Source organism: Giraffa tippelskirchi, chromosome 6 (assembly GCF_054371585.1).
Source record: "Giraffa tippelskirchi isolate mGirTip1 chromosome 6, T2T-mGirTip1v1.2.pri, whole genome shotgun sequence".
Classification (NCBI taxonomy): Eukaryota; Metazoa; Chordata; class Mammalia; order Artiodactyla; family Giraffidae; genus Giraffa; species Giraffa tippelskirchi.
The window spans coordinates 44,368,978-44,389,622 of record NC_137280.1 but is presented as its reverse complement, the minus strand read 5'-3'; the positions used below and the strand labels follow the sequence as shown (position 1 = coordinate 44,389,622).

The 20,645-nt window shown below is 43.2% G+C and overlaps 1 protein-coding gene across 3 annotated transcripts in view; it reads right to left on the bottom strand.

Annotated features, from left to right (window-relative positions):
- SLCO5A1 (solute carrier organic anion transporter family member 5A1) overlaps positions 1-5,094 on the bottom strand; it is a 270,020-nt gene extending 264,926 nt beyond the window's left edge. For 2 of the 3 annotated variants that reach the window (XM_081501821.1, XM_081501824.1), the window contains exons 1-3: positions 4,995-5,094; positions 1,348-1,409; positions 432-539 (exon numbers count right to left, since the gene is read on the bottom strand). The gene's annotated coding sequence lies outside the window, so the exon portion shown is untranslated. The remainder of the gene's footprint in view (positions 1-431; positions 540-1,347; positions 1,410-4,994) is intronic. The other variant, XM_081501823.1, reaches the window with a different exon arrangement.
- Between the last annotated feature and the right edge of the window lie 15,551 nt (positions 5,095-20,645).

The following is a 20,645-nucleotide window of genomic DNA, read 5'->3' as shown; positions in this document are numbered from 1 at the left end:
TCATCTGGCATGCATCCAGCTGTCCTTGCACACAAGCGAACGGAGAATGGGGAAGACCATTCACTTGTCTTTTGCTGCCTTAATTACATTAGCAAACACCGGAAAAAAACAGTCCCATCAGTCAGAGATAAACGAAATAAACTATGGCATATCCATACAATGGAGTACTATGCAGCTCCAAAAAAAGAATGAGAAACCTCTGTGTTCTGATTGGAAAAGGTTTTGAAGACATGTTGATAAATAAGAAAAGTTCACATAGAAGAAAACGCAGAGGAAATAAGACATACATCTGTATTTGTAGAAAGAAACTCTGGAAAGACATTTCAGAAGCTGGTAAAAATGGTTGCTCATGAGAAGTGGAAAGATACTTCACCATATATATTTGCTGTATATGTACTTTGTTTTATTTTTAAGTTATGTGAATGTCTTACCTAGTCGAAAAATTTAAAAATTAACAGGGCTCTGCGGTGGGATGCCTGTGTGGAGTCGCAGCTCTAACTTGGGCAGATTACTCTTCTCTCTGTGTTTCAGTTCCTCATCTGTACAAGAGGTTGAGATGATAACAAAAGCCACCATAAAGTATTTAGAACGGGCCTGGCACATCAAATTTTTTGAAGGTAAAATTTTAGTCAGGGTGTTTAAAGTTTTAGAAATAAAATATAATCCTATTTTCAGAAAGGACTTAATATCCATCATACAATGAGTAAAAAAAGTACTACTATATTTGAACTAGTAGTGTTCTAAGTATTTAGAAAATACTGAATTCGAACTAAAAGCCTGTGTGATAGGAATTGTTATCTCAGAAGTTTGTTGCCCCAAATCATACAATTAATTATATGTTTCTAACGTCCATGCTCTTAATTACTACACTTGCCTGTCAGAAAAGAAGAGGTAGGTTCTTAATTTGTAAAAGCAAGTAGAATTTCAAATACAACAGCTTAAAAATCTCCAAGCCTAATTACCATACTGGGCAGCATTGTAAGGCTAATACTCTGCTTACAAAGCAATTATGACTGAGTGGGGGTGGGGTGGGGTAGGAAGTAAAAAATATGGGCTTTGCTTTTCATGTAGTGAGTGCTGTCTTTAAACAGCAGAGCAACTGTCAATAGCAAGGAAAAAATTAACGTGGAAAATAAAGAAAAACTATTAAATAAAGAGAATCTCAGCCAGAAAAATACTTTCAAACTTCAAATGAACTCCTAGTAGTAAATATAAAACGAAAATGTTATACTGTTCCTGCTTTGATAATCAGGTACCCTCAAGTGGAAGACAGAAAATTCCAGTTCTGCTGTTTTAAAATTTGCAGCTACAAGAACTCACAAGAATGGTATTAACAGTTTCACTTACAGGATGCTTTTAGCGAAAAGGCATTGTCCTCTTTTCTTCTACTATTCTGCATGAAGTGTAACCTGAAATTAAAGATTTCACAATGAGAGCTTCCTAAAGACTGAGCTCTTACTTAGATTATGTTCATGTTCCTCTTGATTGCTCTGCATGGCCTAGTCAAATAAACCAAAAAAACCTCATGTGACAATATCTGAAAATAAGGCAGTGATTTTTTTTATCCAAAGGATATGCAGCCCTCATCCTATCCAGTTGCTCAGGCTTTCACCTTGTTTGGTCTGGCACAGAAATTAAGTTCATTTTACAGCTCATCACACTCAGCATATGCTCCAACAAATGGATTCCTGTGTCCAGAGACCAGTAAAATCCCTGTCTCCCTTAGGGATTCTGCTATAGCATTTGTTCGAGGACATTAATGGATGTCCTAACCAGTCCATGGTTTCTAAAGCAATGACAACTCAAGGTCATACTCTCAAAATGAGACATGTTCAATATAATGACTACAAAAAAATTGTATGTGAGTAGCACACACAAGACATTCTTGGTGATGTCAATCATACATATTGCTTCTTTTTCCAATATGAAATTTAATGGGAATTTTTATTTTAAGAGGCATTTTAAAAATCAACAAATCAATCTCTCATAAGAAGCCTTTTGCATAAGAACCCAATGTTTGCTCAGAGGCACTGCAGGGAAACCTAACTAGAAATGTGATTGATGAAAAAATGGCCAAGATGATAAACTCTCTCAAAACTTATGCCCCAAGCTCCCCAAAAGGTTCCATTATGATCTCCATCAAATTACTTCAAATGGAAGTTCAGCAACTCTGTCTTCTAGGCAAAATATTTTTAATAACCTGGAGTTTATTGTTCCATAAACTAAATTGCTCAGTAAGACAGAAGAATGGATGTATTTCAGTACAGGAGTTGTGATTTTAAAATGGAAAATGTTTAAAATAAAGGGATACTTCCCAAGACAAATGGGAAAGAAAAATACAACTTGGAATTAGAGAGAGTGAGCCAAAAAGTCCACACGGCAAATCATAGAACATATTATAAAACCAAAACACCACACTCGTTTCGTGGAAAGGCAGGCCAGTGGATTAAGGCAATACTGAGTATGAAATATACACTAACAGAAATAGACCAAAAGTAAAAAGAAATGTTCATTTGACTGAACTGGAAGGAAGGAGATGATTTTAACCTATTTATAGCTTGAGCTAATAGGTATGAATAGAATTTTTTTACCCAGTTTATTGACACACTTCTAATCAACTTAATTATTATTGTCTAGATTTCACTCAATGTCCATATTGTATATTAAAAAACCATAAAAGGGCACCCAAGTGTGGATTTTTCATGTACAATTTTCGATTCCTACAAATCAAACCAGCATGGGATTCAAAATTAAAAATAGTTACAAATATAGGACTGCCCTGGTGGTCCAGTGGCTAAGACTCAGTGTTTCCAACTCAGGAAGCCTGGGTTCAATTCCTGGTCAGGGAATTGGGTCCCACATGCCGCAACTAAGACCTGACACAACCAAATAAATTAAGAAAAATGTAACAAACATGTAAAAGTGAGCTTATCAAAACACCACTGCTCAGTCCCGTTGAACTGTCTTAGTTTTCTGGGTGTTCAAGCTCTCCCATCCTCTGGAAAAACAACAGCTGCCACCAGTACATTGTCCTGCATCTCAGACCCCCTCACTACCCCTCCCTTGGGGGATGGAGGTTCCTAGTAAAATTCAGAACAGGGTTATCTGAACAGAAAGGGACAAAAATTTTATATATATATATATACATACACACACAAACACACACACACACACACACACAATTTGGGAAATACCGAAATGGCAAAAATTATTATCAGACTCACTGTTTTCTCCACCTCTCATTAAGAGTATAATAAAAGACAAAAAAAAAGGAAAGGAAAGAATGGAAAAAAGTAGATCTAACAGGTAAATGCTAATAAAAAGAAAATAGATATAGTAAATATTATCAGACAAATTAGGACAATCAAGGCTAAAAGTACTAAAAGGGCCGAGAGGAATATTCTATATTCATAAAAGGTATGATCCACCAAGAATATATAACAGCCAGGCAACTTTACATACCTAGTAACACATATTTAAAATAAGTAAAGTAAATCCTGACAGCAAGACAATTATTGACAAACCCACAATGGAATGGGAGATTTTAACCTATCACTCAAAAATCAACAGATCAAATGCATACAAAAAATATGCATGCAGATGATTAAGTAACACAATCCAATTAACAGACTTGAATTCATAAACATGCATTTTTTTACCCAACAAAAAATTACACATCCTTTTCAGACACTCATGGTATATTTTGCAACTATTAGCCATGTATTAATTAGGCAGGTAAAAATTTCAATGAATTCCTCAAATTAGAAGTTTACATAGGCCACATTCATTGACTATAATGTACTGAAATTTGAAATTAGAAGTTAACCAAAAACAGCACCCCTTCCAGAAAACTTTTTTAGTTTGTCTTGGGAGGTCTGAGATTTTTGCAAAGTTTTCCTCTGCTCCACACCTTGTTTCCTCCCAGGTTTTGTTTGTTTGTTTGTTTTACTATTTTCTTATTTTGAACTCTGGCACACTGAAGGCTTTGTCCATGTCAGTGATCTTTGTTCAGGGCGCTGGATAACTTCCTGTGCTGAGCAGTTACTGCTGCCAAAGCCCCCATTTCTGCGGCGCACGGAACTACGAGGCACGTGGGATGAGGCAGTTCCTGAGCCGAGAGAGGGCCAAAAACTCTGTGCACACCCACGTGTCCAGGAGCCAGTGGCTGAAACGAGTCTCAGCGACCTCACCCTAAGAAGAGGCGGATGCTACGGACCACACAGCCCAGTGGAGCCAGAACCAGCAGGGAGATTCCAGCGTCCACGGAGATGGACAGAGATGCCATCAGATCGCGGCCGGGAGCCAGGCGGTCCCCGTAAGATGCTGAAAACTCAGGCCTAGAACAGGATGGATCCCGGGAAAGAAAGAAAGAAAACCCGAGCCTTACTCTCGGCAAGGCCCACAGCGCCCTTTTGACGATGCCCTGGCCTGGAGCCCCAAAAAGCCCAGGAGGACTCTCTCCCAGAGTCAGCCCTGCGCCGGGATAAGCCTGGGGTCCCTGCGGTGCTCGCATTTCTTATTGTTCTTCCTTTCCTGAATTACTTACTATTACATCATGCGATCATTCATAGCGTAAGGAACTTTCTAGATCTGCTTGGAATTGTCCTGCTTATCTTACTCGAATTGTACACTATGATTAAAAAGGAAAAAAAGAAACCGGTCGCCCCATCTCAGTGTCAAGTAGAGAGCCCCGAGTTAGACCTTTCCTCAAAGGGCGGGTCTCTAGCTGCCTCCTGGGTGGCTCCCCAAAGTTAGGAGAGAGCCGGCCCAGCCTCCAGGGTTAGGGCGGTGAGGGGGGCGGGGGGGCGGGCCGGGGTGCAGCCTGGATGCGGGTGTAGGAGCTCGGATGCCCCAGGCTGCGCGGGGAGCAAGGAGAGGCTCCGTGCCCCGCCTCCCCTCCCCGGTTCTCACTGCAGGATGCCCGCTGACCCCAGCCTCGCTTGCTCGCCCGCCCCCTCTCTGGCCCCAGGCGGGCGGCTGGGCTTCCCACTCACCTGGGCGTGGGGGCTCCGGCAGCCGCGGGTGGAGGGGAGGGGGAAGGAAGTCCGGTGTGGGGTTGGGGAGGGAGAGGAGAAAGGAAGAAGGGGAGACTGCGGCTCCCCATGGCCAGAGGCTCAGTTGAGGGCCACCTGTCGTCAAGGCCATTGTCACGACCCCCCGCCGCCCCCAGCCACGCCCAAGCAGGGGATGGGGAGGGGTCGGTCATCTGGGACGGACATTCATCCATAAATTGGGTCTGGAGCCGCGCCTGTCCCTGTTCCCTTCCAGAACTCCCAGCCTCACTCTAGATGCCTGGTCTCTTGGCAGGGTCAGTCCTCCCTGATGGGAAGATCTCTGGTAGTCCAGGTGAAACCAGGGCCACGCTTTACCCAGGAGAGCTCGGAATAATAATTATTGGTGGAGGAGACGGGGGAGAGGGGCGCAGCTAGAGAAAAAAATTAGGAAAGGATTAACAATAGCTGCTGTTGCAGTCTCCATCACTGCAGCACACCTGGGCCCAAATGAACCTTACCATTTTCTTACCTATGTTTGGTTCATTCGTTCCTGTCTAGAAACTGATTCGGATGTAAAACAATCCGGCATGTAGGCAAATACCTACACGGGTGCTCAGCGCAGCTATTTTTAATATTGAGAAATTAGAAGCTACTTAAACGATCAACATTGATTCTAAATCATGGCTCATCCTTTCAGTGGGATTTAATGTGACCGTTTAGTCATTTTTACGGACGGATACTTTGAGTAAACAGAAAGTGTTCATTATACAGTAAGTGGAGAAGGCGCAGTTCACAAAACAGTTTCTGTTGAAGAACGACGTACAGACGTAACCTGGATGGACGGAGACTGGAAAACGGTTACCTGTAGGTGGCTGGATGCGGAGTATCAATCTCCCCCAAAGATGAGAGAAAAAAACAATTACTTCAAAAATCTCGATTCTGCTCTTCAGATCCTCTCCTGGTTTTCCTCGCTCGAGGTCGTGGAGTTCTAAGAAGTGGTGGCGGCTGGGGCGGCTGCAGAACATCTCCGGCGCCCCTTCGCAGCCCTTTCCAGCCCCTACCACCGGCAGGGAACTCGCGCTTCCAAAACACGCCCCTGGCAGGACCCGGGCGGGGTGGAGCCGGCTGGCCAGCGGTCTGGATGCCTCCGCTCCCTTCTCGCCCCTGGCGCCTTTCCTCCCAGTTTGCTGAATTTGGGACGTGATGGGAAATGACAAGGCCAACGAAACGTCCTCCAATTTAGTGTTTCGGTAGAGCCCGAGAACAAATGTTCCCCCATTCCCTTGGAGATCTCCACCTCGCTGATCTCTGGCATTCCCACACCCAGAAATCACCCCGAGGAAATCATTTGCTGGTGGGAGGGACCACCGTAGGCGGGAAAGAAGGGTCTCTGAGATTCAGAGCAGAAGTAACTCCCACCCAAATCCAGAAAACCAGGGAGAGAGGGAACCCAGGGTGGCCACTGGCCCCCTAGATACCCAGCCAGGAGATGGTGTCCTGGCCATCTGTTCTCAGGTCCCTGGGAACAGTGATGTGTTCCCCAGAATCTACCACGTGCCCCCACCCCCCAAAATAAACAATTAAGTCTCTCTTTCCACCTCCATTGCCCCACTGGAGGCTGCTACCTGCTTCTTGAGTTTTCAAATTCTTAGCAGCTTTGTACAGCAATTTGGCCTCTCCAAACAGGGCCCAAAAAGGAAGGGCTGACAATAGCAAATGTTAAGGGAGATTGCACCTTCCTTGCATGTTTGTTTATCTTATCCATGATAAAAATAGTTCAACCACTTCATTTAACAGACAAGGAAACTGAAGCCCAGTGGACTGACAAGCCTGTCCTGGAGGGCAGGATAGCTTCAGCACATAAAGACAGCCCTGAAAGAATTTAAATAAGGCCTGCCAGGAGGGCTTCCGGGCTAATCTCCTCTGCCTAGTTACTAACTTCTGACAAATGGTAGTTTCTACCCATCTGTAAGCTCTGTACAGATACATACCTGCTATACAGAGTTTGGGTTCTTTTTTGGCTTCACAACATTGTGAGCTTTGCCCAATGTCATGCAGTAGGTTTATAGAAAGAATGTCAAACATCCTTTGAAAAAAGCTCAATTATATTAAACTACCCAACACTCCATTGTATTCACATGCCACCAGCCCTGTTACTGGACATTTATGTTATCATGTTTTTCACTGTCAAAAACAGCGCTGCAAAGAACACGCTGGTTCATAAATCTTTGCATTTCTAACTCTCTATAGAATGGATTCCTAGAATTACAGACATTTTTTAAGTCTTGAGACTTCCCTGGTGGTCCAGTGGTTAAAACTCTGCACTCCCAATGTAGGTGTAGTTTGATTCCTGGTCAGGGAATTAAAATCTCACATCCTTCAAGGTGTGGCCAATAAAAAAAAAAAAAAAAAACTTTCAGTGCCCAGTGTCTAGTTGTCTCCTAAGACTGGTGCCAGATTATATACTGTATATAGCAGAATGGGTGTGCATTGGCTCTGATCACTGGCAAACATGTGAATTTGTTGTGAGTGTATAAAAGTGACAAGGTGTAGAAGCAGCCTGCTGGTGGCCATATGAGATCCTGCAGAAGCATCCCAGGATAGTGTTAACTTCTTCAAGCTTACCTTGAACACATCCCATGTTCCCACCACGACTCCCATCCTTCACCCAACCCCCACCTCTCCCCCATAGATTTCACCCGGCAGATCTGGGCTGTCACCTCCCCACCTCCCATCACAGGATGAAAGCTCATCATGACTTTTCCCTCCTTGTGTTCACACCCACTGTGCTTTCCCACTTGGTTTTTGCTTCTGTGTCCTTGTTCTCCCCTCTCCATGTGGTCACATACCCTGGGCGGCTGCTCTCACTCTTTAGTTCCACATGCACATGTTAAGTCGCTTCAGTCTTTGCAACCCTACGGACAGTAGCCCACCAGGCTCCTCTGTCCATGGGATTCTCCAGGCAAGTACTGGAGTGGGTTGCCATGCCCTCCTCCAGGGGATCTTCCCCACCCAGGGATCAAACCTGTGTCTCTTAACATCTCCTGCATTGGCAGGCAGGTTCTTTACCACTAGCACCACCTGGGAAGCCACAGTAATGACAATAAAGGGATGGCCAGATCTAATCTTTCCTGTGCTCATTCATTCATTCAATAAATATTGAACCACCCTGTTATAAATATAGGCTACTATGTTTATTGGAAACACAGAAGAAAATAACAATGGTGCTTATCTCTAGTATTTATTGAACACATACTAACTGCCTTAGACATTAAGGATAAGGTTCAGTTCAGTTTAGTTCAGTCGCTCAGTTGTGTCCAACTCTCTTCGACCCCATGGACTGCAGCACACCAGGCTTCCCTGTCCATCACCAACTCCCGGAGTTTACTCAAACTCATGTCCATTGAGTCAGTGATGACATCCAACCATCTCATCCTCTGTTGTCCCCTTCTCCTCCTGCCTTCAATCTTTCCCAGCATCAGGGTCTTTTCCAATGAGTCAGTTCTTCCCATCAGGTGGCCAAAGGATTGGAGCTTCAGCTTCAGCATCAGTCCTTCCAATGAATATTCAGGACTGATTTCCTTTAGGATTGACAGGTTGGATCTCCTTGCAGTCCAAGGGACTCTCAAGAGTCTTCTCCAACACCACAGTTCAAAAGCATCAATTCTTTGGTGCTCAGCTTTCTTTATAGTCCAACTCTCACATCCACAACTCTCTACTAGAAAGGATAAGGCTAGGTACATGATTTTACTTAATCCTTATATAACTCAATCAGGTAAGTGCTATTATTTCCTGTATGTCACAGATAGTCTACAGAAACTAAAGGTCACATAACTGGTTAAATGGTGGAGTTTAGATCCAAATCAAGGTGGACAGCACTCAAAGCTAGTTTCAAGAAGGGTGGGGAGTGCTCCAGGCAGAAGGCAATCAGTGAAGGCCCTGAGGCAGAATGTAATCTGACTTGTTAAAGAGACTTTCAGAAAGCTAGTGGCTGAAGCAGAGCCCTGAGGGAGATTGTGTTTCAGAAAGACCTTGTAGGTTAAAGTTAAAATTTTTGGACTATAACTTGGAAGCTAGTAAAAGGCCTCAAGCAGAGAAGTGATTTGTATTTTGAAAAGATGCCTCTGGCTAAGAAGGAAGGGATCTGGAGGGGCAGCAATAGACGTTAGAGCTATTGTGTCAGTTGGGGTGGAGATGATGGGCCTCAGGCTTCTGAGATGAAATGTACGAATTGGAGGTGAGGTGTGACTGCCAGGTAGGAACCTGGGTAGGAGGTGGTGGGGCCATTCCTAAATTGCTCCAAATCTTTGTTGTGACGAGACAGAAGGGAGGAGCATACACTCGTCTGACACTAAGATAGGGATCTGGTGGGCTGTCAGACTTGTAGGAAAGATCTTTAGTTTAGTTGGACACTTGGCAAAATTAGTTGCCTCCAGGGTACACGGCACACAGTAGTAGGAAGTCAGGTCAAAATGTAGGATGGAGATGGCGATTTAAAGAATCTGACGCCAATGCAGAAGATACCAGAGATAAGGGTTGGATCTCTGTGTCGGGAAGATCCCCTGGAAGAGGAAATGGCAACCCACTCCAGTATTCTTGCGTGGGAAATCCCGGAGACAGAGGAGCCTGGCAAGCTACCATCCATGGGGTCACAAGAGTCGGACACAATTTGCAATTAAACAACCACTGGGAGTTCAGGACACTGCAGAGACAGTGCGTAGTGGGAAGAGAAGGCAGGTCTCAGAGGAAACAGGAGTGTCCAGGATCAGGAGAGGGACCCGGGTTTCACATGCAGACTCACATCCAACGGAGGTTAGAATAGCCCCGGGCGTCAGGCTTTTAAGTTGGGAATGGAAGTATCTTTACCCCTCTCTCGGCTCCCCCGATTTGTGCGCTATTGTGGGCTGACTGGCCACCCACCTCTTGCCCCTGTTAAGTTTCAGCAGAACACAATTCTGAAGTGACTTTAAGGGCTCTTTTGGTCATTTCTTTCAAATTTTTACATTTATGTCTCACATAACAAAAGAAAAGGGAGGAGGGCAGAATTTAATAAAAGAACACTTACATGTCATTGTATCCCCTTTCATTACTCCTATTTCTCTCCATGTGCACAGAACAGCCATGCAATTGAACATTTAAAAACATCTCTCAGGGAATTCCCTGGTGGTCCAGTGGTTAAGACTTCACCTTCTAATGTAGAGGGTTCAGGTTCAGTCCCTGGTCAGGGAGCTAAGACCCCACATGCCTCAGGTCCAGAAAGAAAACCAAAAACATAAAACAGAAGCAATGCTGTACCAAATTCAATAAAGACTTTAAAAATGGTCCACGTCAAGAAAAATCTTTAAAAAAAATTCATCGAACTGCACTAACAGAAACAGTGAATCCAGTTCTGGGCCCTAATCTTCCCAAAACACCAGTGTGCAAAGTCCCAGCTCTTTTCCTAGAGCCCTCAAAGATGAGTCTCACTGGGGCAGTACTTTTTCTCCAGAAAAAACTGTCGCCAACCATTGAGTCCCTGCTGGGCAAGACACGGGTGCTGAGATATCCAAATTTGGTGCTGAGTGTTTATTTCATGAAGGAAGGATGGGGCGGAAGGAAAGGACAGTGGGAAAGAGGGAGATGAGTCTTGCCATAAAAGAGCTCAGTTTGGTGGTGAAGATCTTTCAATGACTGAAGGATATTTGGCTAAAGGTGGTGATGTACTTATTTCCTACAAACATGGTTGAAAATGGATCTTTATGAGCTTTGGATCACTTAGGTGTGCAAATATGAAATGTTTGATATGAGGCGAATAACACAGAATATAAGGGCAGGGGGTTTGTGTTTGAAATGAAAAAATACACTTCAGTTATCCTGTACGCTATCAAAATAGTGTGTGCTGCATGGTAGCAATTCAAGGCAATTTCAGCATGTCTGGTTTTTAGCAGGCTTATCAACCAATCATTAAGGGAGTGAACGTTACACCCAGGGAATGCTGATGGTAGCATTAGCGATAAATAAATAAGCTAGCCATAAATAGATAAACTAATATGTACAATACCTAAATGAATAGACTTTTCCTCCGTTGTTTCATGGCCTGAAAAGAGCACAGCTTTTCATTAGAGGAATCATTTGAAAATGTGGAAACTGATACTACCACAGCTTAGCGCTCTCTGTCCATTGATAATGGCCTCTGGATCAGCAGTGGGGGTGGGAGACCGATGTCCATTTACTTTTGCCAAGATTATTATTGAATGAAACCTTTAATGGGGACATTTACGAGCCCACTCAGCTAAGAGCTCAGGGTGGCCTTAGAATAGTCTTTCCCTCCACCTTGACGGCTCTTAGAGAATCAATACAGGTAATATGTCAGTCAGTGGTCGGCCGTCCCGTAAATAGAAAGGTAGAGCTGAAATGGAAACTGACAGGTAGCTACTTAGAGAGAGGGTCTGGGGTAAACACTTCGAAAGTGAAGCTCCTCTCGGGAGTAGGGGAGTGTCCAGCCCCCCATCACAGTCAAGCCTGCGATCAGATAGGCAGAGATTAGGAACAAAGGCTTAGCTAGCAGGAGAAAAGTCACTTACAGCTTAGGAAAGCCCTTCTATCTGGGTAGTCCTTTTAGAGCACCAGAACTCATGTTGGGTTGTCTATTTGTAGTAGCTATAGTCGATCTCATTAAAAAAAAAAAAAAATGTGGTAAAATGTTGCGAAAGGGCGTCAGAGGGCAGACACACTGAAACCATAATCACAGAAAACTAGCCAATCTGATCACACAGACCACAGCCTTGTCTAACTCAATGAAACTAAGCCACTCCGTGTGGGGCCACCCAAGACGGATGGGTCATGGTGGAGAGGTCTGACAGAATGTGGTCCACTGGAGAAGGGCATGGCAAACCACTTCAGTATTCTTGCCTTGAGAACCCCATGAACACTATGAAAAGGCAAAATGATAGGATACTGAAAGAGGAACTACCCAGGTCGGTAAGTGCCCAATATGCTACTGGAGTTGTTCAGTGGAGAAATAACTCTAGAAAGAATGAAGGGATGGAGCCAAAGCAAAAACAATACCCAGTTGTGGATATGACTGGTGATAGAAGCAAGGTCCAATGCTGTAAAGAGCAATATTGCATAGGAACTTGGACTGGAAAAGGTCAGTTTTCATTCCAATCCCAAAGAAAAGCAATGCCAAAGAATGCTCAAACTACTGCACAATTGCACTCATCTCACACGCTAGCAAAGTAATGCCCCAAATTCTCCAAGCCAGGCTTCAGCAATACATGAACTGTGAACTTGCAGATGTTCAAGCTGGTTTTAGAAAAGGCAGAGGAACCAGAGATCAAACTGCCAACATCCACTGGATCATTGAAAAAGCAAGAGTACCAGAAAAACATCTATTTCTGCTTTATTGACTATGCCAAAGCCTTTGACTGTGTGGATCACAATAAACTGTGGAAAATTCTGAAAGAGATGGGAATACCAGACCATCTGACCTGTCTGTTGAGAAACCTGTATGCAGGTCAGGAAGCAACAGTTAGAACTGGACATGGAACAACAGACTGGTTCCAAATAGGAAAAGGAGTACGTCAAGGCTGTATATTGTCACCCTGCTTATATAACTTATATGCAGAGTACATCATGAGAAACGCTGGGCTGGAGGAAGCACAAGCTGGAATCAAGATTGCCGGGAGAAATATCAATAACCTTAGATATGCAGATGACACCACCCTATGGCAGAAAGGGAAGAGGAACTAAAAAGCCTCTTGATGAAAGTGAAAGGGGAGAGTGAAAAAGTTGGCTTAAAGCTCAACATTCAGAAAACTTAAGATCATGGCACCTGGTCCCATCACTTCATGGGAAATAGATGGGGAAACAATGGAAACAGTGGCAGACTTTATTTTGGGGGGCTCCAAAATCACTGCAGATGGTGATTGCAGCCATGAAATTAAAAGCCGCTTACTCCTTGGAAGGAAAGTTATGACCAACCTAGATAGCATATTAAAAAGCATAGACATTACTATGCCAACAAAGGTCTGTCTAGTCAAGGCTATGGTTTTCCCAGTACTCATGTATGGATGTGACAGTTGGATTGTGAAGAAAGCTGAGCACTTAAGAATTGATGCTTTTGAACTGCGGTGTTGGAGAGGACTCTTGGGGGTCCCTTGGACTGCAGGGAGATCTAACCAGTCCATCCTAAAGGAGATCAGTCCTGGGTGTTCATTGGAAGGACTGATTTTGAAGCTGAAACTCCAATACTTTGGCCACCTGATGCGAAGAGTTGACTCATTGGAAAAGACCCTGATGCTGGGAAAGATTGGGGGCAGGAGGAGAAGGGGACGACAGAGGATGAGATGGTTGGATGGCATCACCAACTCAATGGATATGAGTTTGGGTAAATTCCTGGAGTTGATGATGGACAGGGAGGCCTGGTGTGCTGCAATTCATGGGGTCTCAAAGAGTCGGACACAACTGATCAACTGAACTGAACCGACACAACAAAATTTTCCATTGTAACCTTTTTTATTTTTGGCCAGGCCACTCATATTTTGTGAGATGTTAGTTCCCCAGCCAGGGATGGAAACTGTGCCCTCTGCAGTGAAACTGCAAAGTCCTAACCACTGGACTGCCAGGTAATTTCCCCATCTTAACCATTTTTAACTGTACAGTTCAGGGAGAGTAAGTACATTCACACTGTTGTACAGCCCTTACCACCATCCACTTCTATAGCACTTCATCTGGCAAAACTGCAACTCTGTACCTATGACACATTCATTCTTTGTTCCTTAACACCCCGAAACCAGGATTCTACTTTCAGCTTGCTTCATTCAGCATCATGTCCTCAAGATTCATCCATATTGTAGCAAGTTGGAATTTCTTCCTTTTTAAGGTGGAATCTTGTTCCATTAGATACTAGATATAGAGACCAACTTTGTTTATCTACCCATCTGTTCACAGACACGGGTTGCTTCCACCTTTTGGCTACTGTGTGGTCTCACTTTTGACCCCAAATTCACACAATCATCTTCTTTCCTGAAGTGAAGTGAAAGTCGCTCAGTTGCATCCGACTCTTTGCAACCCCATGGGCTGTACAGTCTATGGAATTCTCCAGGCCAGAATACGGAAGTGGGTAGCCATTCCCTTCTCCAGGGTATCTGCCCAACCCAGGGACCAAACCCAGGGATCAAATCCAGGTCTCCCACATTGCAGGCAGATTCTTCACCAGCTGAGTCACCAGGGAAACCCAAGAATACTGGAGTGGGTAGCCTATCCCTTCTCCATCCGATCTTCTGAACCCAGGAATTGAACCGGGGTCTCCTGCATTGCAGGAAGACTCTACCAGCTGAGCTACCAAGTAAGCCCATCTTCTTTCCTAGACAGCAATTAAAAAACAAAAACAGGGCACTTCTCTGGTGATCCAGTGTTTAAGACTCCATGCTGTCTATGCAGGGGGCATGGGTTCGATCCCTGGTCAAGTAACTAAGAGCCTTGCAGTATGGCCAAAATATTAAAAACAAGCAAAAAACTCAGAAAACCTTCCTGGAATTTGTAGAAAAATAATGTTTAGTTTGTAGTACCCCCAGCCTCCTCTCCTTCCACCCTCCACCCTGAGGGTACATAGGCAAGAGGGTGATTCTTTTTTTTTTAGATTTTTTTTTATGTGGACCATTTTTAAAGTCTTTATTGAATTTGTTAAAATATCACTTCCGTTTTATGTGTTTGTTTTTTTTTTATGCCAGGAGGCATGTAGGATCTTAGCTCTCCGACCAGGGATCAAACCCACATCCTCTGCACTGGAAGATGAAGACTTAACCACTAGACCACCAGGTAAGTCCAAGAGGGTGATTCTTAACTTCAGGCAGGTTTGAGAAACTTGGACTTCTATTCCATAGGAACCCCTTTGGTACTGATCAGCCCCTTTTATTTGGGAGTTAGAACTTTGCAAGCTCAATAAATGGATGGCTGGTCGTATTAATATTTCTTTCAAAATATGAATTCTCAGTCTTGCAGTTTGTCATCTATTATGAGAAAATTAGAGGTCAGGCACTATCTCAGATTGAATTAAGTAAACAGCTGTAACCACAAACCTACTCTCTTCTCATTTGACATCTGAAATCAGTTTGGAAACCTGGACTGACAGACCAATTGATGGATGACAGATCGGTTGTAGGATTAGGTATCCCGGAGAAAATTTCTCATTTTGCATTTAAGTATTTCTATAATTAAGATAATTCACATGTAGACTTCTAATTTTTAATGTCTCTTGATATTGTGTATTTGCTATTGGTAAAGTGCTGCAGTCCATGGAGTCACAAAGAGTTGGACATGACTTAGCAAGTGAACAACAAATATAAACACATCCAGTTCTTCCTTTGTATTTCCTCTCCCTCAAATCCTGCCACTCCTTGAAAACAGCAAGAAAATGGCATACACCTCCCCAAGTAACTAGTGGAGGACTTTTCAATTTGTGAGTTGACCAAAGTTGCCAAATTTGGCAATTCATAAGTTGACAAAGTTCCTGACTGGCCCTGTGCAAGGTTCTTCTCCCTGGCAATGCCCCTGGGCATTTGTGAGTCATTAGACTCAGGAGCCCCAGGGTGCCCAGACCTGTTGACAGCCTAAGGGGCCTATATCCCAGCACTAGCCTTTCCAGGTCCTTCAGTCTTCCCCTTTGGCAAGTGGAAAAGACTGGAATCCTAAATCATGCCTGCTCTGCAGACTACCCAGCCCTGGGCTTCTAGCCACCACTGAAGATTTCAGGCCCTCCAGTTACAGGAATGGGCTTTCCCACTGGTGCAGTGGTAAAGAACCGGGAGGATCCCCTGGAAAAGGAAATGGCAACCCACTCCAGTATTCTTGCGTGGAAACCCCTTGGACGGAGGACACACAGTTACAGGAAGAGACTGCCCTGGGCTTGCCCCCAGGGGGCTTTGGGACTGAAGAGATTTGATGTTTAAGGGAAACAGAGCAGCTTCCCTCTAAGGAAGAACCTTGGAAGACACCCTGCCCATTTTTAGTAGATAATGTAATACATAGATTGTTGTTGTTCAGTTGCTAAGTCATGTCCAACTCTTTTGCAGTAGCCCTCCAGGCTCCTCTGTCCATGGGATTTCCCAGGCAAGAATACTGGAGTGGGTTGCCTTTCCTTCTCCAGGGATCTTTCTGACCCAGCGATTGAACCTGCATCTCCTTTCTTGCAGACGGATTCTTGACCAGTAAGCCACCTGGGCTCTCTTAGTGGAAGAGAATTTTTAATTATGGAAGGAGTTTGCAAACCAAATGGAAGAGAATTTGGCTCCAGCATCTTTAAATCAGATAACTAGGGACAGGGGAATTCACCAGCATGGCTCGGCCTCCTTTCCCTGGTTCAGGCCTTCACAGTTCTGTGGCCATTGGAGGTTGAGAAAACCTTTCCAAAAGAGAAGAAAAATCCTTGTGTCATGAAAAACAAGCTCTTCTGCCTCAGTCATCTTGCTACGTCAAATTGGTTACGAGTGGGGGAAAAAATCACATATTTGGCCATAAAATCGTACCTGGTCTTTTTACTAGCGTTTAAAAAATAATCGATAGATGTCAAATAAAACACACAGTGGAAGCAAATGGAAAAACACTTGGCGTTTTAAAACAGTTTGTCAAATCAAGAATGGAATTCCAATCCCTTGGTATATATTGTTAGCAAACAGATTTCAGCAAAACCTGCCGTGCTGTGCTTTGTCGCTCAGTGGTGTCCGACTCTTGAAAACCCATAGATTGTAGCCCGCCAGGCTCCTCTGTCCATGGGATTCTCCAGACAAGAATACTGGAGTGGGTTGCCATTCCCTTCTCCATTCAGTGAAAATTAGTATGCTATAAATAAATCCAGCAAGGAGATCCAATCAATCCATCCTAAAGGAGATCAATCCTGGGTGTTCGTTGGAAGGACTGATGTTGAAGCTGAAACTCCAATACTTTGGCCACCTGATGCGAAGAGTTGACTCATTGGAAAAGACCCTGATGCTGGGAAGGATTGGGGGCAGGAGGAGAAGGGGACGACAGAGGATGAGATGGTTGGATGGCATCACTGACTCGATGGACATGGGTTTGGGTGGACTCCGGGATTTGGTGATGGACAGGGAGGCCTGGCGTGCTGCAGTTCATGGGGTCGCAAAGAGTCGGACACGACTGAGCGACTGAACTGAACTGAACTGAAATAAATCCAGAACAAATTACACAAATTGACAGAATTTACATAATGTTAAAACAATTTATCCCACATTTTGAGATAATGAAAAAGATGAAAAAGAATGATGGTGAAAGAATACATTATCCTGAGATAATCTTCTCCATAGACATTCTTCACTCTAGTTGTAATTAGAGCTAAATATCATCTCAAAATATAATTCGAGGAGTTCCCTGGCAGTCCAGTGTTTAAAACTCTGCATTTCTACTACAGGGGACCCAGGTGTGAACCCTGATCAGGGAACTAAGATCTCACATGCTGAGTGGCATGGCCACATACATACACATAAATCATAATTTATTTTTGTTAAAGTTACTTTAAGCCCACAATCAAGTTTAAATTCTTTTCAGCAATAAAAGGAAGCATCATGTACTTTATATTTCCTGAATATAGAACTTCTTTTAAAAATGGAGAAGACTATTCATTTCTGAGATTCTCATATTTTATGTAGAGATTATCAATGAGGAAGAAGTTTATTTCCATTTTATAGTATACTTAACACTTTTTCTTTCAAAATAAATTTGGCCATTCTATTTTGATACACATTTGATGTATGGCTGTGCAAGTTGGACTATAAATGTATATCACATGTATGGATGTGAGAGTTGGACTATACTATAAAGCTGAGCACCGAAGAATTGATGCTTTTGAACTGTGGTGTTGAAGACTCTTGAGAGTCCCTTGGACTGCAAGGAGATCCAGCCAGTCCATCCTAAAGGAAATCAGTCCTGAATATTCATTGGAGGGACAGATGCTGAAGCTGAAACTCCAATACTTGGGCCACCTGATGGGAAGCACTGACTCACTGGAAAAGACCCTGATGCTGGGAAGGATTGGGGGCAGGAGGAGAAGGGGGTGACAGAGGATGAGGTCACTGAATGGCATCACCGACTCGATGGATACGAGTTTGAGTAAGCTCTGGGAGTTGGTGATGGACAGGGAAGCCTGGTGTGCTGAAGTCCATGGGGTTGCAAAGAGTCGGACACAACTGAGTGACTGAACTGAACTGAACTGATTTTGATAGAGTCAATCAACAAAAAAGTGCTGTGATATATTTGAGTTACATGTTTCTATGGAAAGAATTCAATATATGAATTTGTTCTCCTTAATTTTGGATCTAGTCCATAAAGTAGCAGCATAAGGCATTCTGAAAATACATAGAACTACTGGGTCTTAGTTGCTGTATGTAGGATCTAGTTCCCCAACCCGGGTTCAAACCCAGTCCCCCTGCTTTGGGAGTGCCTGGAGTCTTAGCCACTGGACCACTAGAGAAGTCCCAGTATTTGTGATTTTATCTCTATCACACTTGCATGGTAGTTTCTTGAGACCCCAATCTGCCTTGTCCTCTGTGGGTACAAACCAAGCTATGACTTTAAGGCCGTAACCCTGTGAGCCTACCTACTGCAGGCCCCATAGAGTCCCAAACATCTGTCCACTTTGATAGCACTGTTCATTGCAGCCGGCAACTTCTCAAGTCCTAGAAGAGCACCCCGTGGGCCCATTAAGAGCTCCATCAATATCACGGATACCACTTTGAGCCTTGTTATTTTCCTGGGGTTCAGATGTCCCTTTTTATACATTTTTTCCTATAATAAATTAACAGATAATATTTATCATCAAATATAGACTCAGATAGGAAAAGGAATATAAGCACAGAGATGATCTCATAAGGTCTCTGAATTCCATCAATCAGGTTCATAGCTGTAGAAAGGGTTCCATGTTTCCAACAGTAAAATGACAACTGTGTTCTATAGGTTTCCATTATTCTCAGGAAGAGCGTTATTTTGCCTGCCATCTGCATTCTAATGGTTCCTCTTAATGAACCACTTTGTGATTTTACCACGTCACCGAGCTACTCAGTTTTACCCATTGCTCTGTTGCAGGGACTGTGAAGATAGATCACATAAAGCAATGGTTTCTGAACTTTAATATGATAACTGGGTGCCACCCTCAGAATTTCTGATTTAGTAGATATTTAGCAGGGGTAGAGAATTTGCTTTTCTAACAAATTTCCAGGCAATTCTGATGCAGCTGGTCCATGAACCACTGAAAGAAAGCATATTTATCTATAATAGAATTTGCATAGTTCTGTCTCCCTTTTGCCTTCATTGACAGGTTAAGAAAAAAGAAATAGATTTAATAAATATTATACAGAAGGCAAGTTGTTTCATCTTACTTAATTTTCACAACACCCTACAACATAATTATTACCTTATTTTATGGATAAGCCTGTTAAACCTTAAAGATTAAATGGCCTGCCCAGGATTATGCAGTGGGGACATGGTGCACAAATGTAAGTTTGGCCAGCTCCAAAATCTAGTCTATGCTTTGTGTTTCAACAGTGTTTGGCCAACACAATTATGTAAGCTGAAAGTTTTCATACTTTCTATGGAGTGGTTTGTCTTCTACTTTAATTCTTAGTCCATTTTTAAAAAAAATCTCATTGCTCTAAGCTAATCTAAATTACCTTTAGAAATCTGAGTGTACTTTTAAACACAAGAGAGCTTAAGGTAATTACTAATAGGAGGATGTTATGAATTGACTGTATTTTCCAAACAAAAAAGTGATATAGGTAATGTGATCAATATGACCAAAACTTTATAGAAATAAGCTTGGATTAATTAAAAAAGGTCCAAAGCATTCCAGTTAGTGTAGGCATGCATGATCTGTATACTAAGGTATTACTTGACATGCATGCATTTTGGTATTAGTGCTAGAAAAATTTTTTTTTAACCTTTCTCTGATACTCTTCCAGTTCAAAGAACAGAGTAGTTAATTTGAATTATTCAACTAGTGAAAACACTGGCATCACACCAGTTCCTGATGTCTTGCTTTACTACTTGGTTTTAAAATAATGTTCAAATCCATATGGACCGAGAAATATATTTTGAACTAGCAGACAAAGAAGGGCTGCCTAATTACAGGCTGAGCCCCCTGATCTTTTCAAATGATCATTGTTCTGACTTAATTAACACGAACTAAAACAGTCCTGAAACAACAGGGCACACTCCCATTAGGATAAATTACTCAGACCTACTCACTGCAGCCAAGCATTCCCCAGAGAAAAATCTGTCACTGCTTTTTCCACCTGCACTACATCTCTTTTCAAAGGACTCTGCTGCAGCTGGGAGCCCCCTCTGAAGGGACATCTGCTCCGTACTGAAATCTCTGCGTTTGGAAGAGGTGGACCATGAATAAAGGGTGGAGAAAAACCCATGGTTGACAGAGCCATGACCTAGTGGCTTAGTAGCATGCTTGCCTACAAGACAGTTTTATTCTGGTCTCCCATTTTCCATGTGAGTATTTAAAAGCTTGCTGTTGCTGGCCCCAAAAGCGGGAAGAATGGGCGTAGTCAATAGAAAAATGCTATTTCCTTAGCAGGGTTCATAAAGCTGAGCATCACTAGTTCATTAAGAGGCTGGGTTTTGGAGTAAGGCCAACCTAGTTTTGCCCCTAAA